We start from the raw sequence: 27,558 nt of genomic DNA on the forward strand, positions 1-27,558 counted from the left end.
TCCAAATTTAGTCCTTCTCTGGCACCCTGGTATTTGGACCCTGATATCTTCATATACAAGGATCTACGTACATATTCTCATGTTCTGTTACATACTGATTCTGTCGATGCTCCATTGCAAGCACCTTACATGGGTCCTTATCCTATACTGTTATGGAACAAACTCATTGTGATGAAGATAGTTAATGACAAACCCACCGCAGTTTTCTTGGAATGTGTCAAACTGCCCTAACTGCTTCAAGAGGACAATGCATTGAGTTGGGTCCCCTACCATCACCCAACACCTACAGTCCATGCCAATGTTGCCACCAAGAATATGCCATCACCAGACCAGTCTGCATCCGACAATCAACCAGCTTCTCTGGTGTTACTACCAACCTGCTCTAGGACTGCTAGAGTTGTGTGACACAAATAGCCATTCATTCCAGGAAATCTACTCTGTGAGGAAGGAAGGGAGGTGGGGAGGGAAAGGGTTAAAATCTATCTCTAAAGCAATGAAATGTCAAATATCTTGTTTTTTAGACTCTCTGTCTTCCCCCCTTGTGGACTGGCATGTTCTGTTTGAGCAATTTCTATTCTAATGTCTCATGCATATCCCATTGTGTGTTAACAAAGTGTATGTCTTCAATACCAACCAGTACTTATTGTGGGTTGATGTTTCCCACAAGAGTATTAGAATCCTCCACTAAAGACAGATACAGCATAAAATGAAAATAGGTTTTCTGAGTGACTAGCAAAAGTTAAAATATTAAATAAGAATAGTTCAATTTTGAATTTTCTGATTCTATATTATGTAACTGCATGAATACCTACTTAGAATAACCCAGTATCAGCAATAGTAAGAACTGAAAATTTCTGTAAAGTTTTCACTTTTTCCACTTGTTTTGCTTTATTACTTCCTTTTATAAACAAATCACTTGTTCAAATAAACATAAAGATGTTAGATGAGCTACATTGGCAAAAATTTTACCAGAAACCTATGACTAAATCTAGGTAATTACTGTTCAGAGATACAAACATTAGAAGTAACAGGAATAATGATGATGATAATAATAATAAGCTATAAAAGTTATAGTTTTTAGTTATTCTTATTTCATTCAGAAATTTGTGCTGATCTCCTTTGATGAATGGATGAATACCTTAACAGTAATTTCTATATTTTCTAAGAGGCTTGATATTTCTGTAGTTTTGAAATATGTGCAAACCTTAACTGTATCTTTTCACATTTACCCTCAATTTAAAGAGATTTTTACTCTAATTCCACTAACTGACAACTGCCAGAAAACAATGACATGACAGTTTTGGCTCATATGATGCAGTAAACTCTGGAACATTGTTCACATCTTAATTAATATTTATTAATACATATATTTTTTTATTATTATTATTATATTTATATTTTCAACATCACTCTTTATTAAGAATTACATATCCACATGTAAGCAATTCAGATAATTACACTTTCTTGTAGTCTGGTAATCTGTTTATTGTAGACTTCCTCAAATGCTGCATTTCATCTGCTATACAGTATTCAACACACAGCACCTAAAAACATGTAAATCCAATGAATTTGTGTTAAAATACATCATCCAGTTCATAATATATTTTGGAATGGATGCAGAAAATTAAGCAAATAAGTCAAAGGTTCGTCATATATGCACAGCAGTCCATCATAAGATAAAATGGTGTGGCTTTCTAACAACCAGTCACCTGTACACATTTTGAGTAAATTCTATCAAGTGATCATCCCCTTTCCTCACCTCATATAATATGTAATCAAAGATAACACAAATATCGGAACAGAGAAAGGGGCAGGTGCAGTTATGTATGACAGACAACTATTTGGTGCCAGATACGTCTGGATAGGAAAGAAATGTTAAAAAAATTGAGTTACTGATGAAGAAACATAGGAAAAAGTAGATAACTAGAATAGATCTATAGGTGCACATCACATGGTTTCCATCATTGGTAAAGCAGTATACAATAATATGGAAAATACATCTTTGTATAAATAATTCAAAGTTTACTACCTATTATGAACATTATTTATAATTAATGACTGCCATGTGGAGTCATTAGTCTTCCATTGGTTGTCTCCCCAGGTGGCAGATAGGGCAATGTTTGCAAAATATGCTTTGTACCAGGGAAATAAATGCCCAGGGTGGACCAAAACTAGCAATTATTACACATTTGGAATGGGGTACCAAAAGCAGTAAGGGACAAAGCAAGAGTTTCAAGTATGATAAAGAAAAAGTTATTACTGGAGAATATTCACTCATGCAAAAGACCAGAAGAAAGGTGGTTTCTGGACAACTCTCTGAGAGACTACAGAAAAATTTACAGGAAGAAAGGCACTGATTATTATAGGAGACATAAGTGCAAGACTAGGAATCAAGGAATCATGTAGAATAGAGATAAACGTGAAGAAGCAGTATATAATGACAATGGAAAATGAGAGATAGGAATTTGTGAAATATCTGATCTAAAAAATGGCCACCAGTTTCTGAACACAAATACATTCACAAATATACTTGGCAGTAACAGCTTATAGAGGAGCCCATTGTGGATCAGACCACTATTTACTAAAACTGAAATTTTATGGCTAAGGGAAACAATAAGAAAGCATAATGTTAGTGCTATAAAAATGAATCACAGAAGGATGACAATAAATATTTACAAAATATCAACAACTACATTATAAAAGTATAACAACATTTCTAGAATGAGATTTTCACTCTGCAGTGGAGCGTGCGCTGATAAGAAACTGCCTGGTCGGGCACACAGTTTTAATCTGCCAGGAAGTTTTATAACAACATTATTTGCTACAAAAATGGGGAGGATGTTGGATGAATCCTTTGAGGGAGATACAAAAGAAATGTATGAATACATAATGACCAATGCACAGGTGTTCAGTATGCAGGAAAACAACCACAAGCAAAAAGCAGAATTGTGGTCAGAAGAAACAGAAACAGCAATAAAAGAAAAAAAAGGAATGCATCCACTCAGTGACTGAATGATAAATCAGAAAAAGTAAGAACAAATTATAATGAAAAGAGAGTGAGGCTGTTGTTGTCATGCCGACTGCTGCTGCTTGGAACAGTGTTGCTCCCTGCAGTGTGGAGGCCGCAGGTGCGTGGCTGTGACATCATCTCTTACCCTGTGACCTAACTGATGGCAGCGAAGGAGGAGAAGAAGAAACAGTGGCTGCATCACACCGTGCTCATATCTGATTTCCTGATGCCCTAAGTACTTCAAAAGACAGAGTAATGTTCAGAACATCTGTGTGAGAGAGATTTTCAAATTGTAATGAATGTTCACGAACTTCCCATTCAGGGGTCAGATGTATTATAGCATCATGAACCGCTGAAGCAGCATATGATTCCTGGTGGGCCTCAGTAACTGGCAATGATTGCTAAGCCCATGATGTTCTGCTGCTCAAGATCTGTACAGCTGTTGCAGCCACTTTTAACAAAGGCAGAACTCAACAACATGAGTACATTAGCAGTGATAATTAGAGAGTAATTGACACAGTTCATAAAATGAGAGACTGAAAAATTGTTTAGTGACAAGGCAAGATCGTGCTTCTGGTCGGTGAGAGCTCCATTGTTCAACAAGAGACTGAAGAATTTCTTCCACTGACATGTTGGCTGTATATTGAACCAAAGAAATGAAATGCGTGAAGTAGAACACCATCCATCTCACCAGGTATGGTGTAACATTGTACAGACACAATACCAGAAGTAAAACCAGCCAAGTTTTATTCTGTTTCAACATGAAGAGATTCACAGTAACAGTGGGTGAAGTATAGAATCATACAAAATCTCATAACTATAGAACACATCAGTATACAGTCTTGTAGGTGAGCTTGCAATAAGCAAGTAAATATCAGTAAGGCCAGGGGCTTGGAGTGCCAGGCTTATGTTGAGCTGTTGTGCACACGACACAGTGCAGTCTGTTCAGGTTGCGAGGGCCACCTCCCTAGGCTGGCCAAGGAGGCACATGTATTGTGCACTTTTTGAATATGTACACCCACACTTTAGGGTTATAACACAACTATAGACAATATTTTCACATTGCAATAGAAAATTCTCTCAATAAACTGAAATTGACCATTTGCCTTCCCTACAACTGTTTTCACATGCTTGTTCCACCTCATATTGCTTTGCAACGTTATGCCCAGATATTTAAATGACTTGACTGTGTCAAGCAGAATACTAGTAATACTGTATTGAAACATTATAGGTTCGTTCTTCCTACTCACCCACATTAACTTACATTTTTCCACATTTAGAGCTAGCTGCCATTCATCACACCAACTGGAAATTTTGCCTAAGTCGCCTTGCATCTTCATACAGTCACTCAACTTTGACACCTTACTGTACACCATGGTATCATCAGCAAACAACCATAGATTGTTGCCCAGTCAGTCTGCCAATTCCCTGGGGCACTCCTGACAATACTCTTGTCTCTGATGAACACTTGCCATCAAGGACAACATACAGGGTTCTATTATTCCATATGCTCATATCTTCATTAACAGCCTGCAATGGGGCACCGTGTCAAATGGTTTCTGGAAATCTAGAAATATGGAATCTGCCTGTTCCCCTTCATCCTTGATTCTCAGTATCTCACATGAGAAAAGAGCAAGCTGAGTTCTGCATGTGTGATGCTTTCCAAAATCATGCTTATTTATGGACATAAGCTTCTCAGTCTCAAGAAAGTTTATTATATTCAAACTGAGAATATATTCATGATTCTACAGCAAATAGACGTTAGGGATATTGGTCTGTAATTTTGTGAGTCTGTTCTTTCACCTTTCTTACATACTGCAGTCACCAGCACTCTTTTCCAGTTGCTTAGGATTTTGTGCTAGGTGAGAGATTCATAATAAATGCAAGCTAGGTAAGGGACCAATGCCATACATACTCTTTGTAGAATCAATCTGGGATTTCATCCAGGCCTGGTGATTTATTTGTTTTCAAATCTTTCAGTTGTTTCTGTATACCAGTTATACTTATTTCTATGTATCCATACAGGAGTCTGTCCAGTGGTCAAATGATGGTATGTTTGTATGGTTCTCCTGTGTGAACAATTTCTGGAATGTGAAATTTAAAACTTAATCTTTTGTTTTGCTATCTTCAACTGCCACATTAGACTGGTCAAAAAGGGACTAAATAGAAATCTTAGAACCACTTAGTGATGTTACATATGAGCAAAATTTTCTCGGGTTCTCTGCCAGATCTTTTGCTAAGGTGTGATGGTGGTAGCTGTTGTGTGCTTAGTGCATAGATCTTTTCACAGATGCACAAATCTCTACTAACCTTCCCTTGTTGTCATTTGTGCACCCACTTTTGAATCTAGAGTGCAACAGCCTCTGCTTCCTCAGCCTCTGCTGAATTTTGTTATTAAACTTTAGACATCCCAGTATATACTTGGCAGGTTAAAGTTACCTCCAGCTAGTATTGCATGATCTGGGCATTAACTTGCTATTGACCATAGACTTTCTTTGAATGACTCTAAAACTGTCACAGCAAAATAGGATGGCTGGTAAAAAATCCAACAATTAACTTAGTTTCACCTACACCTTTTATACGTGACCAGATGACTTCATTGCCACCTCAACTTTAACCTCAATAGAGATAATATTTTTGGTAACTCCAATGAACACTCCCACTCCCATGGCTCCTAATCTGTCTTTCCAATATATGTTCCACAACTCGCTAAGCATCTGAGAGCCTTCTACTTTAGGTTTCAGCCTGCTCTCACTCCACAGAATAATTCTAGTGTGAGAACTTTCCTGGAGGGCAGTAAATTAGGGAACTTCACTACAAATACTTTGACAATTTACTGATAAAATTGTGACAGTTAAAGTGTCTTTATTCTGAAGGCCATTTCACTTCCCTTGCTGCGAATGGACTGACAAGTGTTCATCAGAGCATCTCAAAGTACTGCCTAGCCTAAAAAACCCTCTTGTGCACTCCACAATTACTCTGCTAACCAAGTAGCTGCTTCCTTTGTGTAGTGCACCCCTGACCTATCAAGAGGAATCCTAAAAATCCACACACGATAATGCAGGCTAGAAATCTGCACCCAAGACAGTCACAGAGTCAATGAAGCCTTTGCATGAATGCAGAGTCTTGCAACGATAACATTGAATAAAAAATACTCGGGTTTCCAACCGCATCAATTGCTTAAAACTACACGAGCTTTCAGCCAAGCACTCCTTGGCCATTGTCAAGTGGTATGACTGCCAGTGGGCTGTTGGTGTACCCTTATATACGCTAGCTGCTGCCTCTGACATCAATGGGGCCCGTGACATTGACATATATGGGCATGTTTTGAGTCGGCGTTCGTTGTGCCCTCTTCAACCGCGTGATCGCTGGAGCCCATGCAGCACTGAGCTGCAAGCCACCATCTCCATTCAGGGTTTTTGCATTAATTTTTATTTCAATAGATTCCTTTAAAAACGGTCCCAGAAGCTATTAGTGCAAGCAACAACAGAGGTATCGTCAAATTTTATGTGGTGACCGTTTTCTAACGCATGCTCAGCTAATGCAGATTTCTCTGGATAGCATAGGTGATAATACCTCTCATGTTCTTTCCTGCATTGTTCCACAGTGTGCACTGTTTGTCCAATGTACTTCTGGCCACACTTACAAGGTATTTTGTAGACTCCAGGTGTTCTGAGACTTACTGCATCCTTAACTTGTCTCAGTAATTGACAGATTTTCATTGGAGGCCTGAAGATTGATTTGATCTTGTGTCCTTTCAACAGGTGGCTTGTAAGTGTGGCCAGAAGTACATCAGACAAACAGTGTGCACTGTGGAACAATGCAGGAAAGAACATGAGAGATATTATCACCTATGCTAACCAGAAAAATCTGCGTTAGCTGAGCATGCGTTAGAAAACGGCCACCACATAAAATTTGACGATACCTCTGTCGTGGCTCGCACTAACGGCTTCTGGGACAGTTTAATAAAGGAAGCTATGGAAATAAAAATTACCGCAAACACTCTGAATAGAGACGGTGGCTTGCAGCTCAGCACTGCATGGGATCCAGTGATCGCTCGGTAGAAGAGGGCACATTGAACGCCAGCTCAAAACATGCCCATATATGGCAATGTCACAGGCACCAGTGACGTTACGGCCAGCAGCTAGCATATATAAGGGCGCACCAACAGCCCACTGGCAGTCACACCACTTGACAATGGCCAAGGAGTGCTTGGCCGAAAGCTCATGTAGTTTTAAGCAATTGACGCAGTTGGAAACCTGAGAACTTTTTATTCAATGAAGCCTTTGATTGAGACCCTCTATTCAGCTCCAGACCAAAGGACTACAATCACCTCTGAGAATGATGCTGTATGTTGCTAGCTCTGCTTGTACACCACGCACACGGCAAACATGTTACCACCTGCCACTCACCCTGCTGTGAGAGCGGATCCACCATGTCGGGCCCATTAGGAGATGCCACGGAATTATAGCCTATGGGAAAAACAAGTCACACCTGAGGTGTTGCAGGAGATGTGCCAGATTCTGTACCACTACTACACCCCAAGGCAGCAGCCTGAAGGTGACCGACCATAGCCAACAGCACATTCAGCTGTTCACAAACTGCAGCCAGTTCCTCCTATGTCTGCACACAGCATGCACACATCCTATCCATCCTAGAAAGATTAATTTGCAAATTAAACATCATCAGACAGAATATCTTACTAATCATCTGGATGAACTGTACATAGAGGGAAGAAAATCAAATATATCAACAATTTTTGCTACCTGGGGGTCCATTTTAGAAAAAGTGGGAAATTTGAATTTAGAGATTAATGCAAGAAATACTGCTGGAAGCAAGCTTATTGGGATGCTCAATTCAACCTTATGGAGCAGAAATGTGATGAACAGGAAAAAAGGCTCTTATTCAAGTCAATATTAGAGATTACAGTCCTACATGGGTCAGAGAACTGGACAATTAATCAGACATATACACAAGCTGAAAGCATTAGAGATTGATTTCTGGAGCTCTGCAAGAATCTCAAGGAAAGACCCTATAAGGAACACTGAATCAATAAGGGTAATGGAAGTGGAAGCAGGATTGTGTGATGTGATGGATCAAAGAAAATTACAGTGGTATGGATAAGAAGACTGGACGAAACAAGAACACCAGAAATGATCCTGGGGTGGGAAACTGGTGGATTAGGAAGAAGAGGATGACTAATGACTATCTTGCTCCCAAATGTACTGAGAGAATGAGAAGATTTGGTACAGAAGAAGAGGATGCACAAGACTGAACCACCTGAAGGAACATTTTGAAGAATTATTCCTTAGTATTTGTGTAATACTCATTGCAATATGTTCCAAGTGTACTGTTACGTTGAAGGGAATCATCTGTATTGAGGAAAGTCTCAATAAATAATAAAGTAATATGACAGACATTAACATAGTGCTCAGAGCCATTTGACAGGCATTAAAACCGGATCATGAAAAATATTCATTTTTGGAGTTACATTTTATTTATTTAGACAACAGAACAAACCGCAAAACACAACTAGCTTTTATTCATACAAAGCAATGATGGGTATTAACAGAGGATCTGAAACTGATTCCATATTTCTAGATTTTCAGAGGCTTTTGCTGCCATTTCTCACTAGAGACCGCTAATCAAATTGCATGCCTATACAATACTGCTTAAGATATGAGGCTGGATCCTCTCAGAAAAGTTACAGTCTGTATTAATCGATGGAAAATTATTTAGTATAACAGAAGTGATATCTGTCACTCCTCAAGGAAGCATTATAGGTCCTCTGCTGTTCCTAGATTACATAAAAAATTTAGAAGATAATCTGAGCAGCCCTCTTAGATTGTCTGCAGATGATGCTGTCATTTGCCATCTACTAAAGTCATCAGAAGATCAAAACCAATTGCAAATTGGTTTGGACATGATATCTGGAAAAAAAGTGGCAATTGTCTCTCAATAAGAAAAAGTGTGAGGTCATCATACATGAGTACAAAAACAAAGTCATTAAATTTCAATTAGAGAATAAATCAAACAAATTTAAAAAGTGTCAATTTGGTTAAATACCTATGAATTACGATCACAAACAAATGAAGTTGGAATCATCACACAGATAATGTTGTGCAGAAGGCAAACCAAAGACTATATTTTACTGGCACAACACTTAGAAGATACAATAGGTCTACTAAAGAGATTGTCTACACTATGCTTGTTCAACCACACTAGAGTACTGGTGTGCTGGATGGGATCCTTACCACACAGGATTGATGGAGACCATCAAAAAAGTTCAAAGATGTGCAATTCACTTTGTATTATCAAGAAATGGAGGAGAGAGTGTCATGGATATGATACACGAATTTTATGACAGTCATTAAACACGGAATATGGGAGAAAGCGTCATGGATATGATACACAAATTTGATGGCAGTCATTAAAAGAAAGGCATTTTCATTGTGGGGAAATCTTTTCATGAAATTTCAATCACCAACTTCTCCTCCAAATGTGAAAACATTTTACTGTCACCAACCTACATAGGGAGAAATATCATTATAATAAAATAAGAGAAGTCAGAGCTTTTACAGAATGATTTAAGTGTTCATTTTTCCAATGTGCTATTAGAGTGTCAAAAGTTAGAGAAATGGTCTGAAAGTATTTCACAGAACCCTCTGCCAGGCACTTATGTGAGAAATGCAGAGTAGTGATGCAGATGTTGATCTTGCGTATTATAGACCATTATACAAAAACATTCTGCCAAGTACCTGATGACACTGTTCAAGACAACAACATAGATACAAGAACATTAATAATGAGGCTTAAGCCATATTACACCTGCAATACATAGAGTGTTAAATTTGTATGAAACTTTTTCACTCACAATGAGAAGTCCACGGACTAGGAAAAGAACATTTTAAACAGGTATTTGGCCACTGTTCAAATATGCATTAAAATATTAATTTAAAGATTCATTAACAATATTGGTGCCACATGCTGTAATACTGGTCATACTCATCTCAAATTTTCTATCAAACGCATTATCTCTATGGAAACTTTGAAAGTGCATCCTCTAGAGACCTTGAAGTTATAGACAAAGCTCTGGGGAAGTGAATAGACCCCGCCCCTCAAAATTTCTCTCTCTCTCTCTCTCTCTCTCTCTCTCTCTCTCTCTCTCTCTCTCACACACACACACACACACACATGCTTCCATCTAAAGTGCCTCTTGTATCTCAAGATGCAACATTTACGTAGGTAAAGAACTGTTGACTTAAGGGTTTCATTACACTCTAGGACCTTCACATAATGTAAGAATACTCAGATCTAATCTATTGGCTAGTATCTTCTGCCACGCATAACAACTCTCCTTAAACCAAAAATATTCCTGTCCTTAACAATTAATCTGCCACAGTATTTTTATTACAATCTTGGATCTCAGAGTACCAAATAACTCAACATTTGTAGACACTTTTGGCGCTTTTTGAAATGGTATAATATAAGTACGTAGAAGAACCTTCAGCTGCATTCCACCATTCACCAAACATATGTTACAGTTAGTCGATGCACTATACACCAACCCCTGATTATGGGGTGTATCCAAATTGATGGCCAAGAGCTCAGAGATGCCTCACATGGTTTCATCACTTTCAGCTCTGTCACAACTTGATTATTTTTATTTTCTACTAAAGGCAGATGTTCATATGAAATCAGCCATATTACTACAGCTTATCAGCATGTTATGCATCCAGTTTCACCCATCATTTGTCCAGCTGTATGAACAAGCACATACAACAGGTTTTTAGAGTAGACCAATTAAAAATACTGCTCAATATCACAATCATAAATCAACCATTGCATTTGAATTTCTCCAAGCAGCAGCAGATCCCGTGCACTCTGTAAGGGTAAATAGTATCTGCAGAATAAATTACACTGCAGTGATAACTCATATCATCCCTCATTATGCTCTTTCCTTCCCTGTATTGCAGTGCCTTTGAGTATTACTTTTATCATTATTTGTAATTACACTACATTTTATATCTTTTACTTTACTGTTCTGGCTATTTGTATTCTTGGTTAACCTCCTACTCTTCATCTGGCTCACAACTTCAACTGTTCTTATTTTTTCTATTTTCTTTCCATTGGGTCACTTTATGTTGTGTCTTTCATTAGTATACGGGCTTGTTGTCTTATATGAACAGTCCACACCAGCACAAATTTCTATATTTGACACCACCTCCTTCCTCTTTTGCCCTTTCTTATCCATTCTTTTTATAATAATGACCATTTTCTTCTCCCCCTAATAAACTGTTAGAGGTTCTGTATGCAGTATACATACCTTGACCTTAGTGCATTATGTATTGTGACATACAAAATCACTACTTTCTTATAAAGAACAACAAATTTGATGCTACAGTCTCTTTCTGCTGCTTCATTTGTGGTTGCTGATAGCAACAATATTAGGTAGACTAGTGTACTTTCCTTATCACAATAGTCTGTGAAATGGGAAATTTATTCACTGTGTTTGATGCTTGTAATCTCCCCCTCCTTCATTCTTCCATCCATTGTCCACATTAAACAATGGCCAGTACAAGTAATTAATAAGCAAAGTCTTCTATGAAGTTTTGAGAGGAGCAACGGGCTCTGGTTCTTCTTGTGTAGTAGTCTGATTCTTGAAGCTGAAAATCTAACGTCAGGTCCTCATGGTTGGTTTGAACTAAATGAATTGGAAGATTGTTGTTTCAGAATTTTTTACGTAAATATATTTTACTGATTTTCTCACATTTTAGTATACCATAGAGTATTTTGATTTTTCACATTAACAAAGACAAAATTACATTGTTCACACCTATTATTCAAAAATATTCCCGATCACATCAGAGGCAAGCTTATGATTCCCTCGCTCTCAAGAAATAACAACATTCCAAAGGGTTTACAATTGTTAATAAATGAATTCCTTCTAGTTTTGTTACATTATTAATTTCAGTTATTATTTTAGAAATGAATCCAGAAATAAACATAGCAAACAGTACAAGATTGTGCAATTAATAATAGAAATTTTAAATGTGGAAATGATTCATAATTTCAAATGTTCCTAAAATATTTACAACTAATATGTGTAAAAGTTTATAAATACTGTGATGTTTATTTACATGTACATTCTTTATTTTCTGCAAGGAAATTAGGAGGATGAGCCTGATTACTATGAAGTATTTCCCAGTCACTGGATTGGAAGGGGAGGTCCCATTCCCATGGCCTGCGATGTCACCTGACCTGAATACCCTTGATTGTTTCCTATGGGTATATCCAAAGCCACTTTTGTATGAGACCCCAGTGGATATGGAGATAGAATTAGTTGCCACAATTGAAGCTGCCTGTGATATGATTCGAAACATGCCAGGGATATTTGTCAGGATGCATCAGACTCTTTTTCGCCAATGTCAAGGTTGCACTGAGGTTGATGGCCGTCAGTTTCAGCATATTTTGTAAGACACAGTACAAATGGTACATTCATTGTGTCTATAATGATATTTGCAGTTAACTATAACTAATGTAAATAAAAAATTCCACAGTACTGTGATTTTATTCCTTAAGCTGGCTTCTGCATCCCCAGGTTCCATACCTCAAATTGTTCAGTGGAGCATCCCCTATGTCCTGTTAAATTTTTGCATACTGTTACAGAAACACCTTGTATAGTCAAGATCATTGTGGTTGTATTATGAGATCATGCCAAACTGGAGACCAATGAGACTGTTCATCCTCATAACACAAGGAACAAAAAATTGTGGTGCATTTCACATACACTTCAGGTTTTTTAAAAAGGACCTACACTGGTATCAAGTTAATACAATTATTGCCAAAAGATTTACAAAAATTCATAACTGAGAACATGTTCCCTGCAGTTCTACAGAAGTTTCTAACAGAAGAGGAATTCTGTAGTGTGGCAGAGTAGATGAGCAGACAGTGAGCAACAGTTAATACTGTGAGTGAATATGTTATATACCACATTAAGATAAATTAAAACTAAGAGTTAGAAAATAAACTAGAATTAAAACTGCTCATACACAATAGAAGACAATATCATGTCATGAAGTTGCATTTTTTAACTCTGGTATATTTATTGTAAATAACTGCGCATTATGTAACATTATGTATATACTGCGCATGATATTATATGTATTTATTGTGTTACATACTTGTCTAGACTGTAAGCATAATAATGTGTCCTTGTGACGAGAACCCTGCTGTACAAAAGTCAAATTATGGGACCAATAAAAATCACTATCCCACAATCACTCTGTGAGAAATTTATTTTGATCATAGAATATCACTTGCTTATGTGGAAATAAATGGCCACCAACATTTGGCAGGATATGGAGAGAGGCATGAAACAAGGCAAGTCAGCAAAGGGAAGGGGTCCAATGGTGAAAAAATAGTGACCCAACGAAAAAGACATAAACAGAGAGAGAGAGAGAGAGAGAGAGAGAGAGAGAGAGAGAGTGGGGGTGGGGGAGGGGGGTTGAGGTGGAGAGGGTTGAAATGAATTTCAGTGGTGTCATATAAAATGCTGATAATGTGTTACTTATTGCTGCCATGACAACAACAACTGCTATTAATATTACAGCCAAGTCACTTAAACCAATTATTTTACACACATCAAAAAAAGTTTTGCATCACCTTGGTTCCAAGTGTTCTGGAACCTGTACAAAAAAATTGGAATAGAGATAGAAACATCATTTCTGCTCTTTTTATTGCTCATGAAAACCACATATTGCATGTACCACCATACAGTGAGACCTTCAGAGGTGGTGGTCCAGATTGCTGTACACACCAGTACCTCTAATACCCAGTAGCATGTCCTCTTGCATTGATGCATGCCTGTATTCATCGTGGCATACTATCCACAAGTTCATCAAGGCACTGTTGGTCCAGATTGTCCCACTCCTCAATGGGAATTCGGCGTAGATCCCTCAGAGTGGTTGATGGGTCACATCATCCATAAACAACCATTTTCAAACTATCCCAGGCATGTTCAATAGGGTTCATGTCTGGAGAACATGCTGGCCACTCTAGTCAAGCGATGTCATTATCCTGAAGGACGTCATTCACAAGGTGTGTACAATGGGGATGTGAATTGTTGCCCATGAAGACAAATGCCTCAGCAAGATGTTGCTGATATGGTTGCACTATCGGTTGGAGGACGGCATTCACGTATTGTACAGCCATTACAGCACCTTCCATGACCACTAGTGGCATACATTGACCCTATACAATGCACCCCAAAACAACAGGGAACCTCCACCTTGCTGCACTCACTGGACAGTGTGTCTAAGGCGTTCAGCCTGACCGGGTTGCCTCCAAAAACATCTCTGACAATTGTCTCGTTGAAGACATATGCGACATTGACAGGAGAAGAGAACATGATGCCAATCCTGAGCAGTCAGTCCATTCTGGATGTTGTTGGGCCCCTCTGTACTGCACTGCATGCTGTTGTGGTTGCAAAGATGGACCTCACCATGGACGTCAGGAGTGAATATGCCCATCATGCAGCCTATTGCGCACAGTTTGGGTCATTACACGACGTCCTGTGGCTGCATGAAAAGCATTTTTCAACACAACAGTGTTGCTGTCAGGGTTCCTCTGAGCCATAATCCGTATGTAGCGGTCATCCACTGCAGTAGTAGCCCTTGGGTGGCTTGAGTGAGGCATGTCATTGACAGTTCCTGTCTCTCTGTATCTCCTCCATGTCCGAACAACATTGCTTTGGTTCACTCTGAGACACCTGGACACTTCCCTTGTTGAGAGCCCTTCCTGGACAAAGTAACAATTCAGACAGGATCAAACTGCAGTATTGACCATCTAGGCATGATTGAACTACAGACAACATCAGCCTTGTACCTCCTTCCTGGTGGAAGGACTGAAACTCATCATCTGTCGGACCCCCTCCATCTAATTGGTGCTGCTTATGCATGGCTGTTTACATATTTGGGTGGGTTTAGTGACATCTGTGAACAGTCAAACTGGGAACTTGGGTGATGCAAAACTTTTATCGATGTGTGTATTTACAATAGAATTTGTATCCATTATTCCCAAAATGAGCAGCATGATGTTGCTCTTCAAAATTGTAGCAAACCACTCTGTGAAATAAAAGAGAATCATCCTCTTTGTGAACTGCTGCAATGAAGTACTGAAGCAGTTCACTAACACATGTTTAAGGATTTCAGATGATTAGAAACATATTATATGTTGTGAACAAAACAGTTAGAAAATACAAAATTCTTACATAAACTGTTTGGTGAAAGGGAAAAAATAAGTCATTCTAGTTCAGGGTTGGTAATAAACTGCAATACTCTTTTTCAGAGTACATATAGTAACAGTTTTTCCACATTAGATATTTTTCTGTACTGTTGTTTTATTTGGTTTGTGGGCCCAGTCTAGTATACTACAACCTCTCGGAAAACAAAGCAGTGTCATCATGACATATTTATTCACAGACCTTGCTCCTGCCATCACTTAGAAAGATGTGTCCGAGTTCCTTCAGCTTCATGGAAAACACAAAAACTCCGCTGATGTAATATCACGGGGAAAGGTGGCTTGGTAGTTAAGGAGTGGGACTCAAATAGAACAGTGATGTTAACAAGACAGCTTTAACCACCCTGTTTACAAACTATTTTTGTTCACATTTGGAACTCATGCAAAATATTTCTGCGGTTATATCAGTTTCAAATTGGAAGTCATTTTCAGTATAGGCTATGATGGTATGAAGGTCAACCTACCGAAACAGCATAATATATGAAGTATCACCATTCAAGTAATGCCCCTGCTCTCTGTTGAGCATGGCAAACATGAATGTCCTGGATATGTTTTCCATTGTTTCCTTGAATCACTTGAGGAGGAAATTTGGATGTAGGTTATACTTTAGTAAAAGTAATCCTGAGTATTTTCCCAGTCCTTGCCCTAATGACCTCCATCACTCATATACACAATGTGATGAAGTATGGAAGTCTTCCATCCATTATGGACACTTCAGTGACTTCCAACCTCCATGTTATGTTATTCTCTTAGGTTATTTATGTTTTTCTATAACTAGAGAAGAACTGATCCATACCTACAAAAAAAAAGTTGTTCTTTTTTCACATATGTCTCTTAAATATCATTTTTTAGGACAGGCTTTTTTTAACCTTATTTTTATCACTAATATTTGCATTGAATTTTCAAGCTGCACACTCTGATGTACATCAAACTTTTGTTAATCACTACAACAGCTGTCTGTATTGTCATGAGAAACACTCCAACATTATTGACTATTGAAACTGCAGCATCATGAAGATGGCATGCAACAAATGTCAAATTGGCAAGGAGTGTACTACGTGCTTGGATATCCAAATGATTAGTATTTCAGCATAACTGCACAAAGTAGGCAGATGCATCACCATGTACATTCAGTATTCAAGGAAAGATTACACAGTCAGTTTCTCATTCAGAAATCACATTTCAGTGTTGGTTATTTATGATAAGAACATGTCTTATGTAAGGAGTAAAAACATCTACCATCACGTATTAGAATTCAAAAGCAATAAGTTAGTGGCATATGGATGCTGCTGGTTGTTGTTCTGTGATATTGCAGCTGGTGTCACTCAGGATCATGATACTGTCACATGAATACGAAGTTGGCAGATTCAGGAGGACCATAGTCAGCACTATACAGTTTCTGATTTTTCTACTGTGACTACTGCCTGATAGGAGAGACATAATGTACACTCCTGGAAATGGAAAAAAGAACACATTGACACCGGTGTGTCAGACCCACCATACTTGCTCCGGACACTGGGAGAGGGCTGTACAAGCAATGATCACACGCACGGCACAGCGGACACACCAGGAACCGCGGTGTTGGCTGTCGAATGGCGCTAGGTGTGCAGCATTTGTGTACCGCCGCCGTCAGTGTCAGCCCGCCGCCGTCAGTGTCAGCCAGTTTGCCGTGGCATACGGAGCTCCATCGCAGTCTTTAACACTGGTAGCATGCCGCGACAGCGTGGACGTGAACCGTATGTGCAGTTGACGGACTTTGAGCGAGGGCGTATAGTGGGCATGCGGGAGGCCGGGTGGACGTACCGCTGAATTGCTCAACACGTGGGGCGTGAGGTCTCCACAGTACATCGATGTTGTCGCCAGTGGTCGGCGGAAGGTGCACGTGCCCGTCAACCTGGGACCGGACCGCAGCAACGCACGGATGCACGCCAAGACCGTAGGATCCTACGCAGTGCCGTAGGGGACCGCACCGTCACTTCCCAGCAAATTAGGGACACTGTTGCTCCTGGGGTATCGGTGAGGACCATTCGCAACCGTCTCCATGAAGCTGGGCTACGGTCCCACACACCGTTAGGCCGTCTTCCGCTCACGCCCCAACATCGTGCAGCCCGCCTCCAGTGGTGTCGCGACAGGTGTGAATGGAGGGACGAATGGAGACGTGTCGTCTTCAGCGATGAGAGTCGCTTCTGCCTTGGTGCCAATGATGGTCGTATGCGTGTTTGGCACCGTGCAGGTGAGTGCCACAATCAGGACTGCATACGACCGAGGCACACAGGGCCAACACCCGGCATCATGGTGTGGGGAGCGATCTCCTACACTGGCCGTACACCACTGGTGATCATCGAGGGGACACTGAATAGTGCACGGTACATCCAAACCGTCATCGAACCCATCGTTCTACCATTCCTAGACCGGCAAGGGAACTTGCTGTTCCAACAGGACAATGCACGTCCGCATGTATCCCGTGCCACCCAACGTGCTCTAGAAGGTGTAAGTCAACTACCCTGGCCAGCAAGATCTCCGGATCTGTCCCCCATTGAGCATGTTTGGGACTGGATGAAGCGTCGTCTCACACGGTCTGGACGTCCAGCACGAACGCTGGTCCAACTGAGGCGCCAGGTGGAAATGGCATGGCAAGCCGTTCCACAGGACTACATCCAGCATCTCTACGATCGTCTCCATGGGAGAATAGCAGCCTGCATTGCTGCGAAAGGTGGATATACACTGTACGAGTGCCGACATTGTGCATGCTCTGTTGCCTGTGTCTATGTGCCTGTGGTTCTGTCAGTGTGATCATGTGATGTATCTGACCCCAGGAATGTGTCAATAAAGTTTCCCCTTCCTGGGACAATGAATTCACGGTGTTCTTATTTCAATTTCCAGGAGTGTATGTCATAATTTGCAGGATCATCATAAATCATGGGTCATGAAATGGACTTGTTTGCAGCTTGACAAGTGTCCATAGAGACAGTGTAACAACGTGGGGACCACCACAGAGTGTCAGCATAAGGACCATTGTTGCTGCTTTCCTTGATGTGCAGCAAAGATAGGTTTGTTGACAGTGGTGCACCCAATGACAATACTGGACACAGGAGTAGCACCAAGTCAAGCAGAGTTCTGGTTCTGCATACAGCATCATGATATATCTGTGTGAATGGTCTCTGAGGCAAAGAACCTACACAGATTACATTCATCGTCATCATAATCATTATCACATGGGCCCAGCACTAGGTGTTGTGATACATGGTGTCACTGGATTCACAACACTGCCACTTTGAGTTAAAAGAAAATGTAATTTGAACAGCGGGTACTACATATCTGGTCTTTTAAGTCTAATATGCCTGTGCCCCACCTCTGAGGTTGTCATGATGTTATGTTTCAGCAAGACAACACACAATAACATGTTGCCCATGCTATTCTGAAATACCATGACACAAAGAGTGAACAACTGTTGCACTGAAAAGCACATTCTCCAGACCGCTCACCCACTGAAAACATCTAGTCATGGGTATCTGAGAATGCGGCATGCAACTATGATTTGTGAACTCTGGCACAGACTGAAACAGCATGAAATGATATATGTGAAGCTGCCAACCACGCTCAGTCCAATCTGATGTCCAGATGGATTGGAGCCATTGGTGGAACCAGAGGTGGCTGTTGTGTGTATTAAATTTTACATCTAGCTCCAGTTTTGCATACTGTCCCTGACAGGTCATTCAGTACTGACCAGCTGCTATGTTACCCATTGCCAAAGATATCATTTGGGTGTGGTATTGAGTGGTATTGGTTCATCACATCACTCTCCTGGTGATCACTATCAGTTTTGCAGCCCCTGCGGCCACTACTTGGTACTCAAGCAGCTCCTCTATTGGCATCATGAGGCTGAGTGCACCATTTCAGTTCTGCTACATGCCAAGGAAAAATCACTGTAAGTAGCACAAATTGAACCCGGGTCATCCATATAGCGATGGAAAATTTTACAGCCAATGTACCCTAAATCATCTACAAATTTACTCATGTGTTTTTCCTACTATGTCAGCCTCTGTAGTTGAGTGGTCAACGTGGTTGCCTGCCAGATGGAGGAGTTGGGCTCAATTCCGTGTACTGCCAGGGATTTTTCATTGGTGTGAGGACTGAAATGAGGTCCACCCAGCCTTGTGATGCCAACTGAATAGGTGCTTGAATGAGAAGTAGCGGCTTCAAGGTCTGCAATACTGCCAATGACAGAGACTGCTGAACTCATGCCCTACATACCACAACCAAATGATGTCATTAGCTGTGAATGACATGGCAGTCAGTGTGTTCAAAAAGGCCCGTCTCAGCCCATTATGGCAGATCTTTGCTTCCTTTTTGTTTCCTACTATACTGTGTTTGCACAATAAGTATAATTTTGTTATTTCTGTTCTTTCCCGGAGTCACTATTTTAAGGCCAGCAATGTGTTGCATCCTATTATATGGGTCATACTGAAATGAATTATTGAATTAACTTGTGTTGCATAAAACCAATTAAATGGTGACAAAGGACTCCAAACCCATCAAGTACATACCAGTATATGTTAAGTCACTGCTCCAATGAGATTTTTAATATTTCAAATTACTTATGAAGATATTGTCTTAAAGACAGTAATACATAATTCAGTGAGTCTATGTGATATTTTATGTCGTGTTGGGCCTGCAGCATAGTACACATTGGTATAAGACGTTATGTAAATGAATGCTCCGAACCAGCTGCAATAAGGTAATATGTTTTTTTTTTAATATTTTACAGGACAGGCCTGTTTCAGCTTATTGCCATTGTCAAGTGACATCTAATTCAAAGTGATGGCCATATCACATCTACAGTAAAGTCTTTCTGTCATATCTCAGTAAGTATAATAGTTCTTGTAGTTTCCAAATGTAAAATACTCTATCCTGTGCAAGCTTCTTCATCTCCCAGTACTTACTGCAACCTACATCCTTCTGAATCTGCTTAGTGTATTCATCTCTTGGTCTCCCTCTACAATTTTTACCCTCCACGCTGCCCTCCAATGCTTAATTTGTGATCCTCTGATGGCACAGAACATGTCCTACCAACTGGTCCCTTCTTCTTGTCAAGTTGTGGCACAAACTCCTCTTCTCCAATTCTATTCAATACCTCCTCATTAGTTATGTGCTCCACCCATCTAATCTTCAGCACTCTTCTGTAGCACAACATTTTGAAAGCTTCTATTCTCTTCTTGTCCAAACTATTTATCGTCCATGTTTCACTTCCATACATGGCTACACTCCATACAAATACTTTCAGAAACGACATCCTGACACTTAAATCTATACTCGATGTTAACAAATTTCTCTTCTTCAGAAACGCTTTCCTTGCCATTGCCAGTCTACATTTTATATCCTCTCTACTTCGACCATCATCAGTTATTTTGCTCCCCAAATAGCAAAACTCCTTTACTACTTTAAGTGTCTCATTTCCTAATCTAATTTCCTCAGCATCACCCGATTTAATTCGACTACATTCCATTATCCTCGTTTTGCTTATGTTGATGTACATCTTATAACCTCCTTTCAAGACACTATCCATTCCATTCAACTGCTCATCCAAATCCTTTGCTGTCTCTGGCACAATTGCAATGTCATCGGCGAACCTCAAAGTTTTTCTTTCTTCTCCATGGATTTTATTACCTACTCCGAATTTTTCTTTTGTTTCCTTTACTGCTTGCTCAATATACAGATTGAATAACATCAGGGAGAGGCTACAACCCTGTCTCACTCCCATCCAACCACTGCTTCCATTTCGTGCCCCTCGACTCTTATAACTGCCATCTGGTTTCTGTACAAATTGTAAATAGCCTTTCATTCCCTGTATTTTACCCCTGCCACCTTTAGAATTTGAAAGAGAGTATTCCAGTCAACATTGTCAAAAGCTTTCTCTAAGTCTACAAATGCTAGAAATGTAGGTTTGCCTTTCCTTAATCTTTCTTCTAAAATAAGTCGTAAGGTCAGCATTGCCTCACGTGTTCCAACATTTCTACGGAATCCAAACTGGTCTTCCCCAAGGTTGGCTTCTACCAGTTTTCACATTCGTCTGTAAAGAATTCGTGTTAGAATTTTGCAACTGTGACTTATTAAACTGATAGATTGGTAATTTTCACATCTGTTAACACCTGCTTTCTTTGAGATTGGAATTATATATTCTCCTTGAAGTCTGATGATATTTCGTCTGTCTCATACATCTTGCTCACCAGATGGTAGAGTTTTGTCATGACTGGCTCTCCCAAGACTGTCAGTAGTTCTAATGGAATGTTGTCTACTCCCGGGGCCTTGTTTTGACTCAGGTCTTTCAGTGCTCTGTCAAACTCTTCATGCAGTATCGTATCTCCCATTTAATCTTCATCTACATCCTCTTCCATTTCCATAATATTGTCCTCAAGTACATCACCTTGTATAGACCCTCTATATACTCCTTCCACCTTTCTGCTTTCCCTTTTTTGCATAGAACTGGGTTTCCATCTGAGCTCTTGATATTCATACAAGTGGCTCTCTTTTCTCCAAAGGTCACTTTAATTTTCCTTCTTTTACTGCATTTTTATATTTTCTCCCTTCATCAATTAAAATCAATATTTCTTCTGTTACCCAAGGATTTCTACTAGCCCTCGTCTTTTTACCTACTTGATCCTCTGCTGCCTTCACTACTTCATCCCTCAGAGCTACCCATTCTTCTTCTACTGTATTTCTTTCCCCCATTCCTGTCAATTGTTCCTGTATGCTCTCTCTGAAACTCTGTACAACCTCTGGTTTAGTCAGTTTATCCAGGTCCCAGCTCCTTAAATTCCCACCTTTTTGCAGTTTCTTCAGTTTTAATCTACAGTTCATAACCAATAGATTGTGGTCAGAGTCCACATCTGCCCCCTGGAAATGTCTTACAATTTAAAACCTGGTTCCTAAATCTCTGTCTTACCATTATATAATCTATCTGATACCTTCTAGTAGCTCCAGGATTCTTCCATGTATAAAACCCTCTATTATGATTCTTGAACCATGATTAAGTTATGCTCTGTGCAAAATTCTACCAGATGACTTCCTCTTTCATTTCTTACCCCCAACCCACATTGACCTACTATGTTTCCTTCTCTCCCTTTTCCTACTCTTGAATTCCAGTCAACCCATGACTATTAAATTTTCGCCTCCCTTCACTACCTGAATATTTTCTTTTATCTCATCATACATTTCATCAATTTCTTCATCATCTGCAGAGCTAGTTGGCATATAAACTTGTACTACTGTAGAAGGCATGGGCTTCGTGTCTATCTTGGCCACAATAATGCGTTCACTATGCTGTTTGTAGTAGCTTACCCACACTCCTATTTTTTATTCATTATTAAACCTACTCCTGCATTACCCCTATTTGATTTTGTATTTATAACCCTGTATTCACCTGACCAAAAGTCTTGTTCCTCCCGCCACTGAATTTCACTAATTCCCACTATATCTAACTTTGACCTATCCATTTCCCTTTTTAAATTTTCTAACCTACCTGCCCGATTAAGGGATCTGACATTCCATGCTCCTATCCGTAGAATGCCAGTTTTCTTTCTTCTGATAACGACATCCTCTCGAGTAGTCCCCGCCTGGAGATCCGAATCGGGGACTATTTTACCTCCGGAATATTTTACCCAAGAGGACATCATCATCATTTAACCATACAGTAAAGCTGCATGCCCTCAGGAAAAATTACTGCTGTAGTTTCCCCTTGCTTTCAGCCGTTCACAGTACCAGCACAGCAAGGCTGTTTTGGTTAGTGTTACAAGGCCAGATCAGTCAATCATCCAGACTGTTGCACCTGCAACTACTGAAAAGGCTGCTGCCCCTCTTCAGGAACCACACGTTTGTCTGGCCTCTGAACAGATACCCTGTTGTGGTTGCATACAGCCATCTGTATCGCTGACGCACACAAGCCTCCCCACTAATGGCAAGGTCCATGGTTCATGGCAGGACTCATAAAATATCTGACAAAAATGTATCTTCATGTTTAATAACTACAAGAACTATTATACTTACCAAGACATGACAGAGAGACTTCACTATAGGTACAGTACAGTCTCTACTTTCAACTAGACATAACTTGATAGTGGCAATAAGCCAAACCAGGCTTGTCATGTCAAATATTAAAAAACGTATTACCTTATTACAGCTGGTTTGGAGCATTCACTTCTGAAATGTGTTATAAGTCTACATGAGTTACTAAATGTAGTGTGATCATCACAGTACCTCCCAACTACATAAAGTTTGTAATTTTGATGATAGATGTCTATTAGAGCTAAGATTTATGACTGAGAAAGTACAGAATGGCCCTTGATACATTGAAATAAATTATTCGTAAGAAAAATTTGCTCTTTGTACATATTAAGAGCTATACACTAACATTAATTTAGTATGTCTCATCATAGTATTAGTAGACTATTAATTTTCAAACAGTAATGTGCTGGAGCGAATTAAGAATTTGCATTAACATTATTTTGTCATATTATCATTTAGAAGTTGCAGAAGCTGAACATTTTTCTAGACAGGGAAAGAAGCTCCTATCGGCACAATTAAGTGAAGAAATGGACATATAGCTATAGACATAAACTACATATACTGTGACGGTAAATAATCTTGGGATGGTGATATGCACATACACAGATGGCAGCAGTGTCACATAGACAAGGGCAGTGCATTGGCTGATCTGTCACTTGTACTCAGGTGAAAAGGTTTCTGGCATGATTATAGCTGCACGGAGGGAATTAACACAGTTTGAACATGGAGTGGCAGTTGGTGCTTGATGCAGGGAAGATTCCATTTTGCAAATCATGAGGGAATTCAGTATTCCAAGATCCACAGTGTCAAGAGTTTGCCGAGTATGCCAAATTTCAGGCCTTACCCCTCACCATAGACAACCCTTCACTTAAAGGCCAAAAGCAGCAGCGTTTGCATAGAGTTCTCAGTGCTAACAAACAATGAGCACTGCATGAAATAACTGCAGAAATCAATGTGGAATGTACGAAAAATATATCTGATTCAACAGTGTGGTGAAATTTGGCATTAATCATCTACGGAAGCAGACAGCTGATGTGAGTACCTTTGCTAACAGCATGACATCACCTGCAGCGCCTCGTCTGGGCTCGCAACCGTATTGGTTGGACCCTAGATGACTGAAAAACTGTGGCCCAGTCGGATGAGACCTAATTTCAGTTGATAAGAGGTGACGGTAGGGTTTTGAGTGTGGCACGGACCTCACAGAGCTATAGAACCAAATTATCAACAAAGCAGTGTGTAAGCTGGTGATGGCTCCATATTGGCATGGGCTACACTTAAATTGAATGTACTGGCTCCTCTGTTATGTTTGGCTACTTTGAGACCATTGCAGCCATTTATGGCCTTCATGTTCCGAAACAACGATGGAATTTTTATGCACGACAATGCGCCATATCACCAGGCCATAATTGTTTGCAATTGCTTTGGTGAACATTCTGAACAGTTTGAGCAAATGATTTGCCCACCCTGATCACCCAAAATGAATTCCATCAAACATGTATGGAACATAATTGAGAGGTCAGTTTGTGCACAAAATCCTGCATTGGCAATATTTTTGAAATCGTGGATGCCTATAGAGGCAGCACGGACAAGAGGAGGTCCAACACAATATTAGAAAGTATCCCATGACTTTTGTCACCTCAGTGTAGATTTATTACATGTCATGAATGGTAAAGAATACTGCACCTGGGGTAATGCTTTGAATAACACACAGTCTCATTACTCAATATTAAAGTAGGCCTACGCAGGACAGTTGTTCTGACTGTGTACATACCACTAACAACAGATTTTTCACACTTGATTAGTTAGATGGTGAGATTATTGACAAACTACACAAAAACAGTGTTTTATTTTGTACTGTAAAATATGATGGGCAGTGTAGAGGATATGGAATATAGTTAAATTCAAACTCAAATGAGGGAAATAGTAATAGGTGTTTTGAATCAAAGCATACTGTAAGAATAGAGAGCTTTGTGCTATTCTATACTGTAATTTACAACTGAAACAACAGTGAACACTGTGTAGCAAAATCTTCCGTTCAGTATAAAAAATATAAAAGACTTCACTACACAGAATATTAAAAACTCCAAAACTAAAGCAAAATGATGAGTAGTACTTTTTAACGGACAACAAATGGAGAGTGTAGAACTAATGGAATTCTCTTCAAAACCACCTACCAGTGGCACTCATGAAGTAAAACTGAAATCACTTACAACAAGATTTAATTTAGTCTTCCTGACAGTAGTCCATAAACAAGAAACTAAAATTATTAGTATGTTTGTTTGCATGAACATCTTCAGCTGACCAATAGCAACAGAGAATGCAAAGCACAGCTGCTAAAAACATTTGAAAAATATTACAGCTCATGACAGAATTCACCATTCTGTCTACAAACACACTTGCAGCACATTAATGAAATCTTAGCTGAAATGAAAGTTTCACCTCCTCCATCGCTTCCTCCCACCCCTAGTACTCCTAAATTCCTGCAACATATATTCATATTTGCAATTAGAAATTTACTCAAGCTGTTTTTAGCAAAATTCTACAGATTTTGTAGAGGCACAGGAACTGTACACCTACCTAATGCACCTAAAACAAAGTTTAAATTTTTATGAAAATATCTGATACCTTCTATTATATGTAAAATTATCTAATGACTATCTTAAAAGTTACTTGCTGATCTGTGTGAGTCTGTGTTTTGCAAAAAGGCTAAGTTGTTATGAAGCTATACATGTATAACAATATCCCCTTCTCACCTGCTATAATTTTAATAATGTCTGTATGAATCCAAACTTACTGGACACGACATTATAACAAAGTTTCATTGGATAAGAATACACACTTGGGAAAAGTCATGTTATATACTGATTGTTTGTCTTTTGGTGTACAAAATACTTGAAATTTTTTATGATTGACAGCACAACATTATCCACAACTGTAGATATATTTTAAATATGTGAACATAATATAATTTTTAATCGATGTAAATTGAAATTTATGCCATAGTTTACATTCCACAGTAAAACAGTAGTCTGGGTAATGAGTCAGTGTTACAAGATGCAGAGGGGCAGAATGTATAAACTTCTAACAAGAAAATATGTTCTAAGGGACAGCGATACTGAAATTGATCTTTGAAATTATGGCTGTTTTACAAGTTAAACTCATCCACTTAAAATTTCCTCTCATACATATTGTCTCATTCCAGAAACTGACATTTCACATCAAGAGTCCCCAAAAAACAAGTGTACAATTAAAAAGCTAAAGATTAAATTCTCGAAGAGCAGTAATGTTAGTATCTGCTAAAAATGACGCCAAGAACTCTAGAACTTAGTAATAATGAAGGAAACAGCAGACGGTGCAATTTTAATAAGTGTGTAGTTCCACGAATTCTGGTAATGTGTGTAAGAGTGCACTAACGATAAAATCCATAAATACAAGCTTGAGTTCTATTTTGGTAGGCCTGCCCTTTACTCGTTATTTGGATTCCATACATGATGAAAGCAATCAAGCATAAAATATATTCATACAGGCCTCCTGAGCTGTAAGTACCACACCGACTTAGAGCGTGACACACACCAGGGAAAGCTTTCCCTTTCGCAATCATCAGGTTCTCCAAAATTAAGTATCGTACTGTACTAAACCTATGACAGAAACGGAGGAAAATTTATGTTCACAAACGTAGAGCCTCACCTATACGATCGCACACTGAGGTTGCTCTAACAGAACGGGTAGGCCTCATAAAAACTGTTTTTCATGCTGAAAAGACGTATAAACTAAAGACTTTCATTTCACAGCACAAGGTTATAAATCATTCTAGTAATAATTACCTCTCCACGTCTGGGTGTCCCTGGCCTTCGCTTCGAAACGCAGTGCAGAACACACATCTCCGAAATATTTCGGTACATATTAAGCAAGTGCTCAAACTGTAAGGAACGAGTTATTCATAAAAAGGAAAAATAAGTTACTCTTGTATTTGCAATCGTTTACAGTTACTTACTGGGTCATCTCTGTTTCCAGCCATGGTGAGAAAAATTTGTCTGATTTGCTTTCCCGCAGGACTAGAGCACTCTTAACTTGTACATACTTCAGCTATTTCTAGTGTAAATTTCATTTTCAGTTCCGTGAAACACAACCTCGTCGGCATACAAGCGACCAGCGTGTGTTACCAAGTGCGCCAAAGTTTTTATTAG

At 39.4% G+C, this 27,558-nt stretch overlaps 1 long non-coding RNA gene across 1 annotated transcript; it reads right to left on the minus strand.

The window, feature by feature from the left end:
- Window positions 1-953: 953 nt before the first annotated feature.
- Window positions 954-27,558, minus strand: LOC126249812 (uncharacterized). Its single transcript, XR_007545669.1, has 3 exons — window positions 27,366-27,558; window positions 27,196-27,291; window positions 954-1,544 (listed from the first exon to the last, which is right to left on the minus strand). It is a non-coding gene; the product is annotated as an uncharacterized LOC126249812 (long non-coding RNA).

Source organism: Schistocerca nitens, chromosome 3 (genome assembly GCF_023898315.1).
Source record: "Schistocerca nitens isolate TAMUIC-IGC-003100 chromosome 3, iqSchNite1.1, whole genome shotgun sequence".
NCBI classification, from domain to species: Eukaryota; Metazoa; Arthropoda; class Insecta; order Orthoptera; family Acrididae; genus Schistocerca; species Schistocerca nitens.